This window comes from Ambystoma mexicanum, chromosome 2p (assembly GCF_040938575.1).
Source record: "Ambystoma mexicanum isolate Mex_15411 chromosome 2p, UKY_AmexF1_1, whole genome shotgun sequence".
In the NCBI taxonomy this organism is placed as follows: domain Eukaryota; kingdom Metazoa; phylum Chordata; class Amphibia; order Caudata; family Ambystomatidae; genus Ambystoma; species Ambystoma mexicanum.
This window is the reverse complement of record NC_090923.1, coordinates 10040996-10064899: the sequence shown is the minus strand read 5'-3', so window position 1 is coordinate 10064899 and position 23904 is coordinate 10040996.

The following is a 23904-nucleotide window of genomic DNA, read 5'->3' as shown; positions in this document are numbered from 1 at the left end:
GATTAATTATCTGGGTTATCTTATAAGGCCCTATGTATCTGGGAGACAACTTAGAAGGGCGCACCCACCTTGGCAAATATTTGGTTGATAGTAGAACCTTGGAATCCACGTCCCATTCAGGAACTGATCTCCGATGTTTGTTCGCCTGGTAACGGTGTCTGTTTTGAGCTTCCTGGAGCCCTAGTTTGGCCTTACGATGAGCTTCTTGGAGGCTTTCCGCAATGGATTCTACAGAAGGGACTGTGGATTCAATGCCGGTCAAAGGAAGTAAGGCACGGGGATGGCAACCGTAGGTGCAGAAAAAAGGACTCATACCGAGGGCTGAATGACAAGAGTTGTTGTACGAGAATTCGGCCGTCGGCAACAGTTGAACCCAGTTATCTTGGCGTTGATTGACGAAACACCTTAGGTATTGCTCAAGTGTACCATTTAGACGTTCAGTCTGGCCGTTTGATTGGGGATGGTACCCGGACGTTAAAGCCCTCTCGATGCCTAGTCTTTCGCAGAGAGAGGACCAAAATCGGGAAGTATATTGGCTGCCACGATCAGAGATGATCTTAGTAGGAATCCCGTGCAGTTTGAAAATGTCTTTTAGGAACACCTCGGCCATACTTGAAGCGGATGGTATGCCTGGTAGGGGGGAAAAATGGGCCATCTTGGTGAATGAGTCAACGACAACCATGATACAGGTACAACCACTGGATTCAGGTAACTCTACGATGAAATCGGTAGAGACAGTGGTCCATGGACCGGTAGGTATAGAATCCGGTTCAAGCAGACCTAAAGGTCTTTGAGTGGAGGCTTTATTGCGTAGGCAGGTAATACATGACTGGACGTATAGCCTGGCTTCTTCCCTTATTCGAGGCCAGAAGAAATGGCGCAGTAGGAGTTCCTGAGTGTTGTAGATGCCACGATGACCTGCCACCTTGGCATCGTGGCACCAGGAAAGAGCTTTTTCCCGGAGAGAAGGGGTTGGTAGATACAATCTCTTGTCCACAATGTATAGGCCGTCTTGGATAACATAGTTCTTCTTCTTCTTTAGACCGGTATCGGCCTCAAACCTTCCGGTAGAGTCTTCCTTGACTTGTTGTAGGAACGCGGATAACGTTCCTATGGTACGGGACTCAGGAAACATTAGCTCAGGCTTGGTCTCCAGTTCCATAAGATAGTCACTACGTCGTGATAGGGCATCGGCTACAACATTCTGGTTGCCCGGAATGTATGTGATGTTAAAGTCAAACTGCGCGAAGAAATGCGCCCATCTTGCTTGTCTGGTGTTGTAGCATTCAAACTGGCGTAACACCTGGAGATTCTTATGGTCCGTTCGGAGAGTGAACGGGTGCATTCCCCCTTGGAGTAGATGACGCCACTCTATACAGGCCAATTTCATTGCCAGCAGTTCTTTCTCAATCACAGAGTAGTTACGTTGACTGGGATTCAAAGTCTTGGAATAGTATGATACCGGGTGTTCCTTCCCTTGGAATTCCTGAAGTAGGACGGCTCCCACAGCGGCTGAAGAGGCATCAGTTTCCACCGCAAAGGGAAGGTTTTGATTGGGTTGACGTAATATAGGAGCCACACAGAAGGATTGTTTTAGCAGCTGAAAGTTTCTTTCTGCTTCGGTAGTCCACCGGAATGGCGAAGAGGTCTTTTTGAGGAGAGAGGTCATCGGGAGCACCAATTGGGAGAAGTTCGGAACGAACTTCCGATAAAAGTTCGAGAGTCCTAAGAATCTCTGAATGTCCTTCACAGAAGCAGGGGATGGCCACTCCAAAATAGAACTGACCTTGCGTGGATCAACGGCTATCCCTGCCGAAGAAAGAATGTATCCCAAATAGGGTATAGTTGATGCTGAGAAAACACATTTCTCCAACTTAACTGAGAGTTGATGGTCCTGGAGTCTGTGAAAAACTTCCCCTACGTGTAGACAGTGTTCTTCTTGGGTGCGAGAGTAAACCAAAATATCATCGAGATAGACGATGACTGAGTTGCCTAGGAGATCCGAGAAGAGCCTATCCATAAAGCGCTGGAAGATAGATGGAGCGTTGACTAACCCAAACGGCATCACCTGGTACTCGTACAACCCAAAAGGTGTCCTAAAAGCCGTCTTCCACTCGTCTCCGGTTTGTACCCTGAGCAGGTGATACGCATTGCGCAGGTCCAGTTTAGTAAAGACAGTGGCAGAATGTACGGCCTGAATGATCTCGGAGATGAGGGGCATGGGATAGCGATCTTTGATGGTGACCTTGTTGAGACCCCTGTAGTCAATACAAGGACGAAGTTCTTTGGTGTCCTTCTTGGGGATGAAAAACAATGATGCACCGGCAGGGGATTTAGAAGGTCTAATGAGTTCGTTGGCTAGATTCTTGTCCAGGTATTCCTTCAAATGGTGTTTTTCCTGGAGGGTTAGCGGGTACAGGCGACCAAACGGAACCAAGGACCCTGGATGAAGATCAATGGCACAGTCTTCTGGCCTATGCGGAGGAAGATCCAGGGGGATCTTCTCTGTAACTACGTCGGCATACTCAGCGAGATAAGCAGGCAAACAATGGATAGTTTTGGGATCTTCACCACAAAAGGTGTGTACTGTAGAGAATTCTGTTTGAGGTAGACAGTTGGTCTTGCAAAAGGTGGATTGGAAACTCAAAACGTTCTCGGACCAGAGAATGGTAGGATTGTGTCTTCGTAACCACCCAATCCCGAGGATTAATGGGAAGTGAGCAGCCCTGATCAAGTCGAAAGACAAACGTTCAGAATGTTGCATGATGTGTAAGGCAAGGACTTCTGTAGTGTGCGTGATGAGACCCGAGCTCAAAGGCCTTCCGTCCACGCCTTCTACCTTTTGGTCTTCGGCCTTGGCAACACGGGAAATGCCTTGCCTTTCGGCCCAGAGAGTGTCCATGAAGTTGCCTGCGGCTCCGCAGTCCAACAGGGCTTGTGTCTGAATGGTAGTCTTGTTGATGATCAAGGTGACAGCCATAACCATAAAACGGTGGTCTTCGGTGCACTCTGGAGAAGTAACAGAAAGGGTGACAAAGGGACTAGCTTCGCTCCCTCGGTAATGCGTCCCCAGCTTTACCGAGGGTCTTCATTTCCCGAACGCCTGGGTGGAACGTCGGGGCAATCCCTGAGCAGGTGAAGCGGCGATCCGCAATACATGCACAGGTTCCCTTCTCGTCTTCTTCTACGTTCCTCTGCGGTGAGAGGGGAACGTGTGGTTCCGATCTGCATAGGCTCTTCTCTTGTGAGACGAGTGGAGGTAGGGGGGAAGGAAAGAGAAGGGCCAGGGGGTATTGATGTACTGCTCTTAGTCTTGCGGCGTTCTGCTCGACGTTCTGCCAGTCGGAAATCTATCCGGAGAGTAGCCGAGATCAGGTCAGCAAAGGTAAGAGGACGTTCTATCCTGGCTAGTTCGTCCTTCAACTCCTCACGCAGCCCCCTTCTAAAGATGGCATACTGTGCTTGTTCTTGCCATCCTGCTTCCGCAGCGATTTGCTTGAAGGAGGTGATATATGACATAACATCATTGTTTCCTTGTCTGATGTCTAGCAGATCTTCGGATGCCAAGTAGGTACTCTCGGTACGTAGAAACGTCTGTTTCATCAAAGTCTTGAAGGCCTCGTAATCTAGGAGGACGGGATCAGATCTGTTCACTAGAGGAGTGGCCCAGGCCAAGGCGTTACCGGACATATGGGTAATCATAAACCCCACCTTGGCGTGACCAGAGGAGAAAGTATGTGTACGGAATGAAAAATGCAGATGACATGCATCCAAAAATTCCTGGAGTTTCTTGGGGGTTCCATCAAATTTCCCCAACACAAGAGGTAAGGGAGGCAGGTCGGTGGACGGAAGATCTCGTTCTGCGATCCGTTGCTGTAGTGTAGCATTGGCCCCTTTAAGATTTTGCACTTCTAGGTTGAGGTTTTGAACTGCGGCTATCAGTTCTTGGATCTGTTGAGAGGAGGCCATGGCGGTATTGTGGCGTTGCAAACTGTCAAGGGTATCGAGAATCTCCTCTTGATCCTGTAGGATCTCGGCCTCCCTTACTTCCCTTTCCTCCTCACCTCGTATTCCCCGGCGTAGGTTCAGGGTCTGGTTCTCCTTAGGCTTGGCTTTCCCTTTTTTTTGTAGATGAGAGCGGCCGAAGGAGGCCGCCACCGCGACACCCCAAGGGTGAGCGGTGGTGACCCTCCGCGGCCGCGGAGTTGGGGGGAAAAAAGCCAGAGGCTGAAAAAACCCCAGAGATCTGTAGATGAATCGTCTGTAGTAGGAAGCACTTGACACTTGCAGGAGCTGAGTATCTGCTGGAGAAGAGGCACACACCCTTCCAGAACTGGGCAGCAGGCCTCCAAGGAGGAATAGCAGAGGCAGGTAAGAAATCGGAAGTCCAAAGTATCAGCAACAAGGTAAGAGGGCTAGGCAAGGCAAATCCGAAGTGTATTCCTGGGTACGGTACACAGAAGGAGCCAATAAACAAGAAAAGGCGAGTGGAGGAAGGTAAGTAAGAAAGGCGGAAGGATTGAAAAGACGGAAAGGCAAGAATAGTAAACAAAGGCGGGCGGAAGGGGAGGTAAGGAAACGGGAACGAAGTAATAGAGGGAAGTAAGTTAGGCGGTAGGACGGGAAGGGAATGGAGAACGGGAGCGAGGAAAGGGGGAGAGGGAGGAATCAAGAATCGGAGCGAACTCCGGAAAGAGAAACCTGGGAAGGAGAGTACCTAGAGCCGGAGCGGGGTGACCGGAGAGGGTACAAGAAAACTAACAAGGAAGGGGGGGTAAGAGTACGGAAAACAAAACGGTAGCAGGGGACACGAGCACGAAAGACAAGCAGCAGCCGAAAACAGGAGCGTTGCAACGCACCCGAACACAGGAAGGGGCGGGCTATAACCTGTGTCGGGATACGTTGCTGAAAAGACTAGACCGCTGCACTGGGTAGAGGAAGCGTGATCGGGATATCCGTACGCCGCTTCCACCTATTCCAGAGCTTCCAGGCTCCCCGAGTCGTGACACTTTCTTAAACACCCTGGAAATCCAAATGGACACCCGACTTGCTGATATCGAAGGTAGGGAAGAGGAAATTCGATTGAAAGTCGATGATCTTGAAAACAGGGAACGCCGCAACAACATACGCGTATTTGGGATCCCAGAGAAGGAGAGCGAAACTGAACTCGACTTAAAGAGAACATTAAATGAACTAATGAAACTCCTTTTCAAGGACGATTCATTGGACAAGCCTAAAATCGACCGTATCTACAGAGCTAGTGGCAAACCGGGTGGCACAAGATCAGTGCTGGCACGATTTCATAATTACGCTGACAAAACTAGGAACCTGGAGAAATCCAGACATATACCACAGATTGAGATGGACGGGACGAACATTTCCATCTACCAAGATCTATCCTCCCTCACTTTGGCAATGAGATGGAAATGCTTGCCAATTACCAAAATGCTTAAGGAAAAGGACATACGATACCGCTGGGGGTACCCATTCTCACTAACGTTTGAATGGGAAGGCACCACAATGAAGCTAACTTCCGAGAAAGACATCTCTAACTGCATGGCAAATCTACTGGATGCTCACGGTGAGGAGGCATGCTCAAGTGTCGGAAGGAGGGAAAATGGGGAATGGCGGCTCAAAGTGCCGAGGCGGAAGAAGATGCAAGGATCCAGAAAGTTCAGGAGGATGAATGCCTCTCCGGACATGGAGCATTGACTCCTCCCCTGAAAAGTTTAAATTACTGCCGGCAGCGCATTTACAGTGGAGACTGAAGTAAGATTGTGATGTATTGTTACGGACCACAGCACATTGCTCGACCTGCCGAAAGCAAAACAGGGTCTAGAATGCTGCTGACGGCATGAAGGGGAGAAGAAAAATCAGAGAGTACAAAGGTTACTTTAATAAGAATAAACCAATATCATAATGTTGGATGTGATCGTTTTAAGGCACGGGGGGAAAGTTGGGGGCTCAATGTTAATTAAGGTATAATTTGTTTGGGACTGTTCGTTGTACGGGCCCCTCTGGTGGTCCGAGAACATCTGGGTGACAATAACCCGACTAGATCGGACGCCGTGTGGGAGGTGGGGAGGTGAGGGTGGGGAGTGAATAAAGTTGGGAGATATGTGTTGGATGGGAAGGGGGGGCGGGGAAGGGACGAGATTCTTGTATAGGTTGAATGTAGAGTGAGACGGTCAAACAGCGACCCTTCTAGGGCTGTGTACGACCCGAGCTATCAGCAAGGAGTCAAAGATGAGACAACACAAGGCAATCAAGGCACTGAAGCGGGCACACTTATCAGACACATAGAGCCTCATTACGAGTTTGGTGGTAGGCATGCCGCTATTGGCAGCATGGCTGCTGCCGAAATCGTGTCCGGGTTCCCTTAATGGGGAAGTACCGGGCCATTCCAAGTTTGGAGGGCCCGGTACTTCCTCCTTCAGGGAAGCCGGACCTGTCCTTCCTCATTCCCATTTGAGACCCCATAGGGCTCAATGGGAATGGGGAGGGAGCTAACAACGGGCTCGTGACTTGCAAGCCCGTTGTTAGCTCTCTGCTCCCCTCGCGGGACCCGCTCTGCACGTCTGGTGAAACCAGAAGTGCAGAGCGGGTCCCGCGATGGGGACTCGTAATCGGGCGGTACGGGGTTGACGGCACCGGCACCTTTACCGGTGCCGTTAACCCTGTACCGCCCGACTCATAATGAGGCCCATACGCACCAACTGATTAAAATATCTAATACACCTAGAAAAGGCATGTTACGCATAAGCACACTTAATGTAAAAGGCCTAAACTCTCCCACAAAACAAACCATGGTAGCTAGAGAATTTAAAAGAACAAACATCGATATTTTGTTCCTCCAGGAAACACGTTACCAAAGAGGAACAGAGAGAGCTATTCCAAGTGGCAATGTGGGGCATTCCTTTTGGAGCTCAGGCATCTTGAAGAGGGCAGGTGTTGGGATCTTAATTAAAAAGGGCCTCCGCATGACAACAAACCTGGACAGACACAGAAGGAAGGGCGATGTTAGTGATAGGCGCTATCCGAAATACAGTCATTACCCTTGCCGCGGTCTATGCACCCAACATGGGACAAAAGCGGTTTCTCGAGAAAACTGCGGAGAAAGTGTTCAGTACAGCACAAGGGCACACGATTTTCAGGGGTGATTTTAACACGTGGATGAATAGCTCCCTGGTTAGGCAGACCAACACTGATGCACTTGACCCTGCGCAGACACAAGATGAGGCTCCGATTAAAACGACCCTCACCTTATATGGTCTCACTGATGGCTGGCGTCACTTACACCCAACAGATAAGGGCTTCACTTTCCACTCCATTCCCCATGACACTCTCACACAAATTGATTACTTATTCCTCTCCGAGGGCCTACTGAGAATACTACAGACCGCGAATAGACATCCCATTTCATGGTCGGACCATGATATGGTTATGGTGGACATGGACTGGGATGACCTCGCACCACGAAACACAAAATGGAGATGTAATGAATCACCCTGGTTTGATACAGCCATCAGGGAGGAATTTGAGAATTAAATCAAACAGTTCTTTATTAGTAACGATAATGGTGAGGTTGCGAAGGTCATGGTATCGGAAGCAGTTAAGGCTACCTAGAGGAGTATCCTCATCAGGGAGGGACCTCGGAAGAAAAGGGAACGCGCCCTAGTTGAAAAGAACAATAGGGGAAAGCTAAACACGGTAGAGAGGCTGGCACAATCAGTGCCACTTGATAGAGCTAAATATCTGGTGGAGGCCAAGGTATTCACGGAAGATCTAAAAGCGCTAGAGTTAGGCAAGGTGGCCCAGACTTCACAACATTTAAAGCAAAAGTATTATGAAAAGGGGGACAAGGCGGACCGACTCTGGACGCAGAGGGCAGAGAGATGGGTAGATATAATTGAGAGAACCGATGGCACCCTCATAGACGCAACTGAATCTTCATCAGAGGGTATACAGGAAGCATTTGCTTCCTTCTATGAGGATCTATACACCTGCAATCCACCTCCCCCTACGGGGAGTATTGACGCCTATCTCGGAGAAGCAGATCTCCCTACATTGACCCGCATAGAAGCAGAGGCCTTTAAAACACCTGTCACGAGGGAGGAGGTACTAAGCGCCATCAAACGCCTTAAGACGGGTATGGCCCCAGGGGAGGACAGATTCACGCCTTGTTTCTTCATGATGTTTGCAACGCTGCTTGGCCCATTTCTGGTGACCCTATTTAATGATGTTTTTGAGACTGGCCAAGCCCCCCTGTCTTTTACACAAGCCCTTCTCACGGTCATACCGAAGGAAGGCAAGGATCCAAAATGTTGCAGTTCATATCGGCCCGTTTCACTCCTTGATATTGATGCCAAGATACATGCCAGAGTGAGAGCGGCTCGATTGGAAACGCACTTATCGAGACTAATTCATTCGGATCAGGTGGGTTTTGTGATGTGAAGATAGGGTACAGAAACATTGAGGAAGACGCGCCACCTAATCAACAAATCACAGGGGCTAGAGGGTGACCCAATTCTCCTGTCACTGGATGCCGAGAAGGCCTTTGACAGGATGGCCTGGGATTTTTTGGAAAAAGTCCCAGTATGGATAGGTTTAGGACCAAAACTCTGACGCGCCATCAAAGCTATATATTAACCTCCGAAAACCTCAGTGGCAGTGAATGGTGGTTATTCTAGATAGTCCCCACTGGAGAGGGACACGAGGCAGGGCTGCCCACTGTCTGCAATATTATTTGTCCTGTCCCTTGAACCACTAGCACAGAAATTACAGTTTAATAACAGAGTTGAGGGAATCAAGGTAGGGGAACGAGAATATAAATTGGGTCTCTATGCTGATGACATCCACCTACACCTAACCAATCCCTTAAATTCTATCCCAACTGCAATAGCCATAATTGAATAATACGGCCAATTAGCGGGTTTTAAGATTAACATAGGGAAGTCAGTCCTTCTCCTGATCAACAAGAGTAAGTATTTCGAAGTGGCACGGTACGCACCCTTAGGGATGAAGGTTAACCTTGCTACCCTCCATTACTTAGGTATTAATGTCACTCGGGAACTGGGGACTCTGTAGCAAGCCAATTTCCCTCAGCTTTCACTCACTATAGACGGAGACATTGATAGATGGTCTAGACTCACTATCTCCTGAATGAGCAGCCTGAACACAATTAAAATGGTATTCCTACCCAAGATATCTTTATTTCAAATGCTCCCCATTCAACTACTTAAAGAATATTTTACCACTACTAGGAAATCTCTTCTCGCCTTCCTGTGGCAAAGCAAAAAGCCCATGGTCCCGAGGACCCTACTACTTCTGCGAGAGGACAATGCAGGAGTGGGCCTCCCAGATCTAGAACTGTACTATAAGGCAGCTCAACTGCGTGTGTTGATCCCACATCTGAGACAGCAGGCAGACCTGCAATGGGTAGGCTTAGATAATTACCACCTACGCCCCTTTACCGTGGGAGAATGGCTCTGGGTACCTGGACCCCCAACTAAGGAACAGTATTAAAAATCAGCCCATCCTCGGTACGATATGGGCATTATGGAAACCTAGTAAAGGAATGAAGGGAACATGACATGGCCTTCCCCCTTAGGGCATCATTGGGTACCAGGGATTCGGGATGCCATTCCAGACCCAGAGAGTTTCCAATCATGGTATCAGACCTGGCTCGAGAGGGCGGGGCAATTGTGGAGAAACAAGAGCTCGAAGAAGCTCTCCGTATAGGCCCACTCTCGGTCTTCCAATATTTAAAGTTGAAAGGTGTCATGACTCAAAAGGTCTGGAAAGATGAACTACAGAGAGACCCTACCCCATTTGAGAAAATTCTAGACTCACAAATAGGCTCCACGGGCCTTATAAGTGCAATGTATACAGCGCTACTACTGGTCCTCACAGCCCCCTCAACTGCATTAAAGGATAAATGGGAGGTAGATTTTGGTAGGAATCTCTCCCAGAAACTATGGCTACAAATAAGTAGAAGAACAGCGAAAGCATCCATATCCTATATAGATGGCAATACGATCCATTCAGGTTGGCTAGGATGTACCAGGATGTGAGCCCTTATTGCTGGCGGAACTGTGGCCAGAAGGCAGATTATTGGCACATGTGGTGGGAATGCAAACTGGTCCAGGCATACTGGGATGAGGTACTCAGCTGGATTAAGGAGCTAGATGGGGAAGAGAGAGAGAGAAAACCGCTCATGATTTTATTTGCCTTGGTCGAGACGGAAGAGGCAGTCATCAAGGTACCTAAAATGATCCATGGCTTGCTGATGGCCGCGAGGGCCTGTTTAACGATAGTGTGAAAAAGGGCCTATCTTCCCACTAAAACTGAGTGGATAACTGTTGCTCGTAATATATTTAGAATGGATAAGGTAACTACTGCCCTCCATGGAGACCGTACTTCTGTAGACAATGAATGGTCTGAATGTTGTGTCAGATAAAGTATATGAAGAGAAGTGTGTACGATATAGCAATATCATAGGATCTGCTGACAACGCCCCCAAAGAGTTATAATGTGCCAATGTGTGTGTTTTCGTCTCTTATAATGGTGATATCAGAGAACTCCAATGAGAGCTAACGGGACTTTTCGACCGTGTGTATGATGATATGGAATGGGGTGGGGAGTGGCACTTTGGGGAAAGTGTTTGTTTAAATTGTGCTTGTGATGTTTTTCTAATGCGATCAACACCTTGGGCCTCATTCCGAGTACGGCGCTAACCAATGGCGCTATTAAAGCCTTGGTTGACGCCATACCCGGACCGGCAGCGCCTTGATGGATGGCGGAATCACCGCCCCATTCCAAGGTTGGCGGGGTGGTGATTCCCCATTCACCAAGGCTCTTCCCCATTCCCAAATGAGCCCCCATAGGGCTCAATGGGAATGGGGAAGATGCAAATAACGGTGACCGTTCATTACGGTCACCGTTATTGGCTTGCAGGCCCCTTTGCGTCCTCGACTTTAACACCTGCTCAAAGCAGGCGTTAAGGGCGAGGGCGCAGAGGGAACTCGGAGTATGGCGGTAAGGGAATACCGCCACCGGTCTCGTTACCGGTGGCCGCTATCCCTTACCGCCATACTCGGAATGAGGCCCCATGTTTTATAATCAATGTTCGTTTTCCATATGTCACGTCTCACTACAGTGCTTGTAGTAAAGATTACAATGTCCCTTTGAAAATCAATAACATTTTAATTTTAAAAAAATGGGTCCTGGCTTCCACTGCCAGCCAGTGCAGGATTTGTCTGTGCACCGACACAGGCTCAGGTCTGCATACCTTTTTCACGATGCATAAGGCATCATTTTGTAACACCTGCAAGCATCCTAAGCCTCCCTTACTAGAGCCAATATACAGTGCACTACAGTAATCTATTCTTGACATGATCAATGCTCTTACCAGGGTAGTGCAGTTGGCTTCAAAGACATAGGGGGTCATTACGAGTCGGGCGGTAGGGGATACCGGGCACCGGTAAGGAGAACGGTGCCGGTAATCCCCTACAGCCCGATTTCGAGGCCCCCTAACGGGAATCGCAAGGGACATGTGGTCGCACCACACGTCCCTTACGGGTCCCGTTATGGGACCAGGCCGCTAATTATGGCCCTGCCATTAGCAGGCCCGTAAATAGCGCCTTCCCCATTCCCATTGAGCCCTGTTGGGGCTCAAATGGGAATGGGGAATGGTTTGTTCAATGGGGATTTACCGGTCCCTCCAGGGTCGGAATGGACCGGTAAGTCCCCACTGAAGAACACCGGTGCCGGACCAGTTATTGGAAACAGCCATGGCGCAAATAGCGCCATGGCTACCTCCAATCTCGGAATGAGGCCCATAGGGTTTTACTAATCGCAGTCGTCTTAGGTAGCATTGAGATTTGTTAACCACATTTTGAATGTGAGCATGGTATGGTATGGTATTGTTTATTTATATAGCGCCTATACACAGGCAAGTGTTTCAAAGCACTCAAGGAGGGTGGGGAAGGGCAATGGCGGAAGGGGGATTTACCGCCCCTCCAAACTTGGAATGGGGCGGTAAATCCCCTTTCCGCCAAGGCGGTGCCGGTAATTTACCGGCATGAGCCATGGCGCTAATAGAGCCATGGCTCACCGCCTTCCGTGTAATGAGGCCCCATGGAAAGCGCTCACTTGCGTTTCAGTAGTAGGGGTGGCCCAGTTTTGCACAGCTTGTACTTTGCTGGGCAATGGCCTTATCTCACCTCCTCCTACCTCATGGTACACCACTTTACTCTGACCAATTTGATATTTCCTTGCCTTTATGGTCAGATGGGCCTGCTCCAGAGCCTGCAAAACATATCCCAGGTGATCAATATGTTCTTTCCATGTAGGGCTGAACACTGCAATGTCATCCAAGTATGCCATGCAGAAGTCCCCCATCCCATTCACAACTTGATTAACCATCCTTTGAAATGTAGCAGGTGCATTCTTTAGTCCAAAAGGCATAACCTTAAACTGGTAGAGGCCTGCTGGGCTAGAAAATGCAGTTTCTCCTTGGCATGGTCTGTCCATGCTATTTGCCAATAGCCTGCGGTCAGATCAAATGTACTGAGGTACTTGGCTGAACCAAGTCTATTCACTAGTTCATCTGTCCAGTTCATGGGCCTCTGATACAGCTCCTGTGTTGACTAAGAGGGCCTTTACATTCTCATACTCCCACATAGCTTTGAGACATAGAGGACAGATGTGGCCGCCTGCCTCTGATACAGCTCCCTCCTGTGATGCCTAGGACGGCCTTTACATTCTCATACCCCCACAGCTCTGAGCCACAGAATGCAGCTGAACCCCTGCCTCTGATATATCTCCTGTGATAACTAGGAGGGCATTTACATTCTCATACCCACACAGATGTGAGCCGTAGAGGGCAGCTGAGACAGCCTGCCTCTGATACAGCTCATGTGATGACTCAGAGGGCATTTACATTCTCATACCCCCAAAGCTCTGAGGTGTAGAGGGCAGCTGAGACAGCCTGCCTCTGATAAAGCTCCTGTGATGACTAGGAGGGCCTTTACATTCTCACCCCCCCCACAGCTCTGAGCCGCAGAGGGCAGCTGAGACCGCCTGCCTCTGATGTAGCTCATGTGATAACTGGAGGGCCTTTAAATTCTGATATCCCATGGCTCTGAGCCGTAGAGGGCAGCTGTGACCGCCTGCCTCTGATATAGCTCCCGTGATGACTAGGAGGGCCTTTACATTCTCATATCCCCACAGCTCTGAGCCGTAGAGAGCAGCTGAGACCGCCTGCCTCTGATGTAGCTCATGTGATAACTGGAGGGCCTTTAAATTCTGATATCCCATGGCTCTGAGCCGTAGAGGGCAGCTGTGACCGCCTGCCTCTGATATAGCTCCCGTGATGACTAGGACGGCCTTTACATTCTCATACCCCGACAGTTCTGAGCCGTAGAGAGCAGCTGAATCCGCCTGCTTCTGTTATAGCTCCTTTGATGACTGGGAGGGCCTTTACATTCTCATACCCCACAGCTCTGAGCTGTAGAGGGCAGCTGTGACCGCCTGCCTATGATAAAGCTCCCGTGATGACTAGGACGGCCTTTACATTCTCATACCCCGACAGTTCTGAGCCGTAGAGGGCAGCTGAGACAGCCTGCTTCTGTTATAGCTCCTTTGATGACTAGGAGGGCCTTTACATTCTCACCCCTCCCCACAGCTCTGAGCCGCAGAGGGCAGCTGAGACCGCCTGCCTCTGATGTAGCTCCTGTGATAACTGGAGGGCCTTTACATTCTGATATCCCATAGCTCTGAGCCGTAGAGGGCAGCTGAGACCGCCTGCCTCTGATGTAGCTCCTGTGATGACTAGGAGGGCCTTTACATTCTCATACCCCATAGCTCTGAGTCACAGGTGTCCGGTCAAATGGTCGAAAATAAAAGATCGCATGACCATTTGATCAAAAGTCAAATGGTCGGAAAAAAGAAAGGGTCACATTTTTTATTTATTTATTTATATATTGTTTTAGTTTTGTTTGGCAAAAAAAAAAATAATATAGAAAAAGGGGGGAAGAGGGGTGAACCCCCCCATAAAAAAAATTTAAAAAATCAGCAATTTCTTCGACCATTTGACTCTCCCTCAAATGGCATTCGATCATTTGGTTTTCGACCAAATGACCGGCAACCGAGTCACAGAGGGCGGCTGAGGCAGCCTGCCTCCGATATAGCTCCTGTGATGTCAAGGAGGGCCTTTACATTCTCATACCCCCATAGCTCTGAGCCATAGAGGGCAGCTGGGACAGCTTGTGTCTGATACAGCTCCTGTGATAACTAGGAGGGATTTTGCATTCTCATACCCCCACATATCTGGGCCATAGATGGCAGCTGAGACAGCCTGCCTCTGCTAGAGCTCCTGAGATGACTTGGAGGGCCTTTACATTCTCATATCCCCACAGCTCTGAGCCATAGAGGGTAGCTGCGACTGCCTGCCTATGCGCCTGCCACTGAAATAGTTCCTTGATGACTAGGAAGGCCTTTACATTCTCATACCCCACAGCTCTGAGCTGTAGACAGCAGCTGAGACAGCCTGCCTCTGCTAGAGCTCCTGAGATGACTTGGAGGGCCTTTACATTCTCATATCCCCACAGCTCTGAGCCACAGAGGGCAGCTGTGGCCGCCTGCCTCTGATAAAGCTCCTGTGATGACTAGGAGGGCCTTTACATTCTCATACCCCACAGCTCTGAGCTGTAGATGGCAGCTGAGACAGACTGCCTCTGCTAGAGCTCCTGAGATGACTAGGAGGGCCTTTACATTCTCACACCCCCACAGCTGTGAGCCGTAGTGGGCAGCTGTGACTGCCTGCCTCTGATAAAGCTCTAATGCAGGTGAAATTGCAGCACTCCTGTAATGAATAAATAAATCTAAAATTGCTTCACCATATTTGTTCAGCGTGGCTGCCGCCCTGGCTAGCTTGTGGGCCCATCTGGGGCTAGCCTGTGTTCTCACACCCAGATAGTCAAAACTTTCGACTTGTTCTCCTATCTTGTTGTCAATCGTAATTTGGCGGGCGACCCTCTTCCCGCCTTTTGGTTTGATTACCATTGACTTCGTCTTGGTCGTATTAATGCCAAGACCCAGCTCCCTAGATTTCCTTAAAACGATAGCAAGAGATTCCTTTAGGCCCTGCAGTGACGCCAGTCCAGAATGAGCTGCCCCACCTTAATGTGTGATATGTTTTATTCTTCATCCGTATAGAATAATGCCGGAAACATGGTTGTATCCAGCAACGGCCAGTCTTGGCCCCACGCCCCCCCTCACTAACTCATCTACAATTCCTTGTATATATAGATTAAACAAGAGGAGGGCTAGGGCACAGACCTGCTAACTCCCAAAACCACCTCAAAGTATGTTGCTTGTTCGTGGCCCCGAGTATAACGTACGCAGGACGCAGTATTTGAGAATAAAGCTGATATAATGCCTATCAGATGCTCTGGTACTTTCTGCTATACCAGCACCTTCCATAGCTGTTCACGGGACACCCTAAGGTCCACAAACAACACATACAAGCGCCTTTTTAATAAGACTGTGTAATACAGGAAACAGCACCAACACTGTAAGTGATATAGATAGGGCAGGATATCGATCTCATTATAAATACGGTGTCCAGTTAAAGGATCGAATGTAAAAGGATCGAATGTAAAAGGATCGACGCAATAGTGCCGAAAACAAAAGAATCACATTCTTTTTTTTAATTATACATTTTTTTTGGTTTTCGTATAGTTGAAATAAGTGTTTTTTACCACAAAAGCAGGGGTTGGGGGGGACCCCCTCCCAATTTTTTTTTTCAATCCTTTAGTTTTCGATCCTTTTGAATCGATCCTTTTACCATTCGATTCTTTTTTTTCGATCCTCTGACCTACAACCTATAAATACCACTCTGGCATCTCTGCCTCCGTCCGCCTTTCAGATTACAACAGAGTTTCTGAATTGCTCTGCGGGGGCTGGCATCCGACAGTAGCAGCAGAGTGAGGAGTTACATTGATGAGGGAAGAAAAGGGCTGTGGGTGTGTAATGGGGAAATCAGCGTGCTTGCAGCCTGGGGTATTTATAAGGGGCACAAATTAGAAGGCCTGCTTGACCACTTGGAAGAAACCGCTGGTCTTATCTGTGCGGCAAAACTCTCCAATACCAATACGAATAGCTGTTCAGTATCTGACAAGACTCAGGAGTGCCAGAGTACCTGGGGCCCAGGCGAGACTTCTTGCAGTACAGCGGATGGTTCTGTTAATTTGAAAGACTGCACCTTCACATCTACGAGGCCAATTAAAGGCATCAGGATTTGTGTGCAGGCTACAATTTGACTGGGTGGCACACACGAGAAGTGTGGGTAGCGTGACCACCTGTTCGTGCAGCCCAAAACTTGACCTTGACCCCAGAAATACCCGATGTTTGATTTAGAATTGGCTCAACTTGGTAATTTTGGCACCTGCAACCAAGCCATGTTTGTTAGTTTGTAATTTTTATTTGTTTGTTTGTAATACACCGGAGCTTGCAGGCATCAGGGTGCAGAGAAGAGCGAAGAAAGGCGGAAATACAAAGGGTCAATGTCACTAGGGTTGTAATTATTCAAATAGTATTGTTTTCAAACGCGCTCTAAAACGCAAGATGTTAGGGTCTGCACGTAGGTCTATAGGCAGACTGTTCCAGGCTAAAGCTCCTGAACAGGGAAAGATCTTCCGAACCCTCTAGATCGATTACTATTGGGAAACCCCTGGCAGATGCCATCACTGGATCTGGCAGCCCTCCTTGGAGTGTGGACTTTCATACTGGCTTTTAAATAAATTAGTGCCAGGCCATAGTGACATTTATGGACAAGGTGAGAGCCTTAAACTGTGTCCTTGGTGACTGTCCTCTGACCATGTAATAAGCTCTGTCTTCAGGGTCCACGAAGTGGTGTTGAGTCCCTGCTTCCCAACACCCCCCCCCCCAGGGCTGAGAGTTGAACCGGTGATGTCTGAGAACGGCCCCTCCATGCAGGAAAAAATCTGACGAGAATTGAGCCAGTAATATTAGCGGAGAAATCACAGAGTGCTTGCCACAACCGACTTTGATCATCCGGACCACCTTGTGGAAAAATATAATTCCCAAATGACTATTTTACTGGACACAGTAGCCCCTATGAAACTAAAAAGTATAAGAAAATCCAACCATAAACAAAAATGGTTCTCACCACAGCTAACTATACTAAAGGCCACTAAGCGACGAGCAGAGCGCTCCTGGCACAAAGACCAAAATTCAGCCAATAGAGTTATCTGGAAAACCCATGCCAAAACATACAAAGACGCTATTGCGGAAGCAAAGCGGACTTATTATAATGACCAAATAGCTTCAGCTGATAATGACACCAAGGAACTTTTTTGCCTTTTTAGGTCCTGGGAAAAACCGGAAGTATTAAATCATTCAATCATTCCTACCAAAGAGGACTGTGTTAGAACACAGAAAGCTTTCTCTGATAAACTTACATGTGCCCAAGATAAAATTCGGAGGCAATTACATCAACAAACCCTCGAGACAAACCCTATCCTAACTCAAGAGGTAAATTTCAACCATATGATTAACCGCACTGAACCACAAGAAGAGGAGGAAAAAAAATCAATGGATACTGGTTTCAAGTTCCCGGAAATCACCTTGGCAGAGATTGAAAACACCATGAGAGCCATGAATCCTACCAGTTGTCCAGGAGATCTGATTCCATCCAAAATCATATTAGATCATCAAAACATCTTTGCCCCATTTTTGTGCAGATTTGTAAACGCCTCCTTTAGGCACTGTACTGTTCCACAAGTCATTAAATCAGTGGCTGTTACCCCCCTTCTAAAAAAAGCTGGCTTGGATCCTAAAGATGCGGCCAATTATCGTCCTATTACTAATACGCTTTTCTTTCTGAAACTGGTAGACAAGGTTGCTACCTCTCAACTTCAATTATATATTGAAAACTCGGGAAGGCTGCACGAGAGGCAATCGGGTTTCCGCCGCTTTCATGGCACTGAGAGTGCCTTGATTGACCTCCAGACGCAGATGTTATCATTAATTGAGAAAGGCAGACCTGGCCTGCTAATATTACTCGATCTTAGTGCTGCTTTTGATCTTTTAGATCACAAGATTCTATTATACAGATTGCGGGACACCGGCGGCTTGGCAAATGAAACTGTCAACTGGGTGAGATCTTTTTTACAGAGTAGAAGCTCCAGGGTGCACTGGGGCGAGGCTTTCTCGGAAGCAGAGACCATCCTTTGTGGTGTCCCACAGGGAGCTTGCCTGTCGCCCTTGCTCTTTAACATCTATATTGCCCCTCTATGCAGAGAATTGGAGAAGTTGGGCTATTTCTTTACCAACTATGCAGATGATTTCCAGCTGTCAATGGAACTTTCAGGTGACCATCAGGCAGACCAACTCAAACTAAATAAGTTATACAGCGTAATAAAAGATTGGATGACCACAAACTGGCTATGCTTAAATGCAGGAAAGACGGAACTAATGATCTACGGGCCCAATAAACAGAGAGAGGGACTAGCTAAGGCTTTCACTGGTTTCCAGGTAGATGATAGTTTTATTGAAGTCGTTGGCAAAGTAAAAACACTAGGTGTTTATATGGAAGCCTCCTTGGATGCAGGTGCACACGTGGATGCCATAGTAAAAAATACCCATTATCACCTACGAGTATTGAGGCAGGTGGCCCCTCTCATCTCTGAAAAAAATCGAGCCAAACTGGTCAGAGCTGTCATCTTGCCACGACTTGACTACTGCAATGCCCTGCTGGGGGGGGCTAGTAGAGAAGACGTACAGAAACTGCAGAAAATCCAGAACGCCTCTGTACGTATAATACACGGTATGAAGAGGCATGAACCCACTTCTAACGCGAGAAGGGAACTACATTGGCTCCCAGTATCAGCTAGGATCTCCTTTAAATTACTGACTCTAGGTCACAAATGCATCTATGGAACTGTTCCTAATTATTTGAAGGATAAAGTCACGATATATCAACCGGCAAGAAATCTGCGCTCTACAACGACTCTAAGTCTGCAGGTGCCAAGGACTAAGAAAGCCCGTGGAAATGGTCGTTCTTTCCCGGTGCTCGTGGCTAAGGCCTGGAATAATCTACCGTTAGGGCTTCGTATAGAGAGCAATCTTCTGGCTTTCCGGAAACTCCTAAAGACAGAACTTTTTATCTAACTTACATCATGGTTGCCATCACCGACCTTTCTGCTTGTGATGGAGCGCTTGGATGCCTTAGGGCTTGTAGCGCTGTAGAAATTCAATAACATAACATAACAGAGTAATCACGGCGGCCTCGAGAACTTCGGCTGACAGAAAGTGAAACTAAGTCTGCCGCATGCATGTCTTCGAGGGGTGGTGGACCTGCCCTCCAGTCTTCCTGATGACCCGCGCCGCACCATCCTGAGGACCAGACCCCATCGCCTTGCCCAATCCGAGAGATTTGTGCGGATTGGCGACCCCAGACTGCAAGGAGTAGCAGGGAATTTGACCGAACAATGCAGCTACTGGACTGCAGCCGCTGCGGACCACGTAGTGACCTCCCATCTCGTCGAATACAGCTGCGGTTGAGCAAGCTGCTCAATGCCTCACCCGGACCCGGCTGCAGATAAGCATGTGAGACCCGTGGACCGGCGACCCCCTGTGGCAGACCTGTGTGCCCCGTGAGCCCCTGCGCAGTGGGGATAACCATCTAGAAGCACTGAGCTGCGAGTCTATGTGATACGTGGAGGCCCCATATTAGACACGGTGCACAAGGCGCTCAAAACTAGCCACATTCACAGCTTCCCCGTTGCTTTCGACGACTCAGTCTCAGCCACCCAGGTATATACTAATCAGTGGTGACCTGCCCTATTAGACAGTTGAAGTTAAGAACTTTTCCCGGGCCCCATGTACACTCTGGTAAGGTCGCGTTACTCCAAATGACACATGCAGACAGGAGAAAGGTGACAATAGGGAACGCAAAAAGCATATTCCAACCTGGGCTGCGCCCGCTCTCTGTAACAGGGATAGATGAGCTGAATGGGCACACAAGGCCTTGAATTATGGTTCAATAAGATACAAGGATACTGCGATCAGCCTACCAACGCTGGATGGTGCACTCCTGACACTTCATCTGCTTTCTTGGCTCGAGTCATACACGGGCACCAATTCCCCTGCGCCCGGGAGGGAGAGGTAGGGAACCATGCCCTATTACTAAAGAAATATAGACACTGGCGCTTTTGTCAACAAAGAGACACCCCTGGACCACTGCAATCTACGCCCACTATAAACACAGTCAAAGCCGTGACAACCCACAAGCCACCCCTTGAACAACGGTCAAGGGCGATTAAGGAGGACTATTAAAGCCTTATCAGAAAACCCTATCGAGTTCCCCCTGCATCTCAGACTGGACCCCTCTGGCGTAACATTCTGCATAGGCCTTAACAGCCTCCCGGCCCTCGACAACGACCATCGCATTTTAGGTGTGCACCTGAACACCCGTTCATGATCCTGGAATCAATCTGGGGTCACCTGATCTGCTAACCAGCACTGGAGAGGACCTGAAACGGCAACAATATATTGCGTGAACCACTAGAACCCTACTTGACCGCCACGCTCTACTGAACACTAAGTCGAAACATCGAGAGGTACTCGCCCTGACCAACAATTCAGATTCCTCACCACAGCACCACGTACACCCCCCGCTCCTGGTTAACGGTATCGCCTGGGAACAACACAGGAGTCTCTTGGGGTGGTATACTCCTTCTTTACGCTATAGCTATCCTTGCAGATGCTGCTGAGTGATTAGACAGGGTGGGGCTGCGCCTGAGATCATTGTCCGACCCTGCCCCGACACAGAATTTTGCAGATTATCAGTTTATACGAATAATTGCTATACTGCTTATGAGATATATCTGCTCTAAAGATGGAAAGGCTCTCTTTACTTTCTCCTCTGGGTCCACAGACCCCTCCCCTGCCAACTGGTGTCAAGGGAACAGGCGCAGCCACGAGCCTCCGCACCTCAAGCTATAGGAGGCCACTCTTTGCAACGCTCATGCTCCACTGCCCATGGACATTAAGGAGAAATTAGCAATATATATGTTTGCTCCACTCCACGATTCCCTCTATCCACCCAGAGCCGCCAGAATGATATTGACAGGACCAGAAGCCGCTGCAACCAAGGTGTATGTCACCGACCTGCTTACCGAGATGAGGAGTATGAGGGTTGACATTGGTAGCAAGATTGATAAAATTACCCGCAGAATTGATAAGATGGAGGTCGAACATAACCAGACTTTCTTAAACACCCTGGAAATCCAAATGGACACCCGACTTGCTGATATCGAAGGTAGGGAAGAGGAAATTCGATTGAAAGTCGATGATCTTGAAAACAGGGAACGCCGCAACAACATACGCGTATTTGGGATCCCAGAGAAGGAGAGCGAAACTGAACTCGACTTAAAGAGAACATTAAATGAACTAATGAAACTCCTTTTCAAGGACGATTCATTGGACAAGCCTAAAATCGACCGTATCTACAGAGCTAGTGGCAAACCGGGTGGCACAAGATCAGTGCTGGCACGATTTCATAATTACGCTGACAAAACTAGGAACCTGGAGAAATCCAGACATATACCACAGATTGAGATGGACGGGACGAACATTTCCATCTACCAAGATCTATCCTCCCTCACTTTGGCAATGAGATGGAAATGCTTGCCAATTACCAAAATGCTTAAGGAAAAGGACATACGATACCGCTGGGGGTACCCATTCTCACTAACGTTTGAATGGGAAGGCACCACAATGAAGCTAACTTCCGAGAAAGACATCTCTAACTGCATGGCAAATCTACTGGATGCTCACGGTGAGGAGGCATGCTCAAGTGTCGAAAGGAGGGAAAATGGGGAATGGCGGCTCAAAGTGCCGAGGCGGAAGAAGATGCAAGGATCCAGAAAGTTCAGGAGGATGAATGCCTCTCCGGACATGGAGCATTGACTCCTCCCCTGAAAAGTTTAAATTACTGCCGGCAGCGCATTTACAGTGGAGACTGAAGTAAGATTGTGATGTATTGTTACGGACCACAGCACATTGCTCGACCTGCCGAAAGCAAAACAGGGTCTAGAATGCTGCTGACGGCATGAAGGGGAGAAGAAAAATCAGAGAGTACAAAGGTTACTTTAATAAGAATAAACCAATATCATAATGTTGGATGTGATCGTTTTAAGGCACAGGGGGAAAGTTGGGGGCTCAATGTTAATTAAGGTATAATTTGTTTGGGACTGTTCGTTGTACGGGCCCCTCTGGTGGTCCGAGAACATCTGGGTGACAATAACCCGACTAGATCGGACGCCGTGTGGGAGGTGGGGAGGTGAGGGTGGGGAGTGAATAAAGTTGGGAGATATGTGTTGGATGGGAAGGGGGGGCGGGGAAGGGACGAGATTCTTGTATAGGTTGAATGTAGAGTGAGACGGTCAAACAGCGACCCTTCTAGGGCTGTGTACGACACGAGCTATCAGCAAGGAGTCAAAGATGAGACAACACAAGGCAATCAAGGCACTGAAGCGGGCACACTTATCAGACACATAGAGCCTCATTACGAGTTTGGTGGTAGGCATGCCGCTATTGGCAGCATGGCTGCTGCCGAAATCGTGTCCGGGTTCCCTTAATGGGGAAGTACCGGGCCATTCCAAGTTTGGAGGGCCCGGTACTTCCTCCTTCAGGGAAGCCGGCCCTGTCCTTCCTCATTCCCATTTGAGACCCCATAGGGCTCAATGGGAATGGGGAGGGAGCTAACAACGGGCTCGTGACTTGCAAGCCCGTTGTTAGCTCCCTGCTCCCCTCGCGGGACCCGCTCTGCACGTCTGGTGAAACCAGACGTGCAGAGCGGGTCCCGCGATGGGGACTCGTAATCGGGCGGTATGGGGTTGACGGCACCGGCACCTTTACCGGTGCCGTTAACCCTGTACCGCCCGACTCATAATGAGGCCCATACGCACCAACTGATTAAAATATCTAATACACCTAGAAAAGGCATGTTACGCATAAGCACACTTAATGTAAAAGGCCTAAACTCTCCCACAAAACAAACCATGGTAGCTAGAGAATTTAAAAGAACAAACATCGATATTTTGTTCCTCCAGGAAACACGTTACCAAAGAGGAACAGAGAGAGCTATTCCAAGTGGCAATGTGGGGCATTCCTTTTGGAGCTCAGGCATCTTGAAGAGGGCAGGTGTTGGGATCTTAATTAAAAAGGGCCTCCGCATGACAACAAACCTGGACAGACACAGAAGGAAGGGCGATGTTAGTGATAGGCGCTATCCGAAATACAGTCATTACCCTTGCCACGGTCTATGCACCCAACTAGGGACAAAAGCGGTTTCTCGAGAAAACTGCAGAGAAAGTGTTCAGTACAGCACAAGGGCACACGATTTTCAGGGGTGATTTTAACACGTGGATGAATAGCTCCCTGGTTAGGCAGACCAACACTGATGCACTTGACCCTGCGCAGACACAAGATGAGGCTCTGATTAAAACGACCCTCACCTTATATGGTCTCACTGATGGCTGGCGTCACTTACACCCAACAGATAAGGGCTTCACTTTCCACTCCATTCCCCATGACACTCTCACACAAATTGATTACTTATTCCTCTCCGAGGGCCTACTGAGAATACTACAGACCGCGAATAGACATCCCATTTCATGGTCGGACCATGATATGGTTATGGTGGACATGGACTGGGATGACCTCGCACCACGAAACACAAAATGGAGATGTAATGAATCACCCTGGTTTGATACAGCCATCAGGGAGGAATTTGAGAATTAAATCAAACAGTTCTTTATTAGTAACGATAATGGTGAGGTTGCGAAGGTCATGGTATCGGAAGCAGTTAAG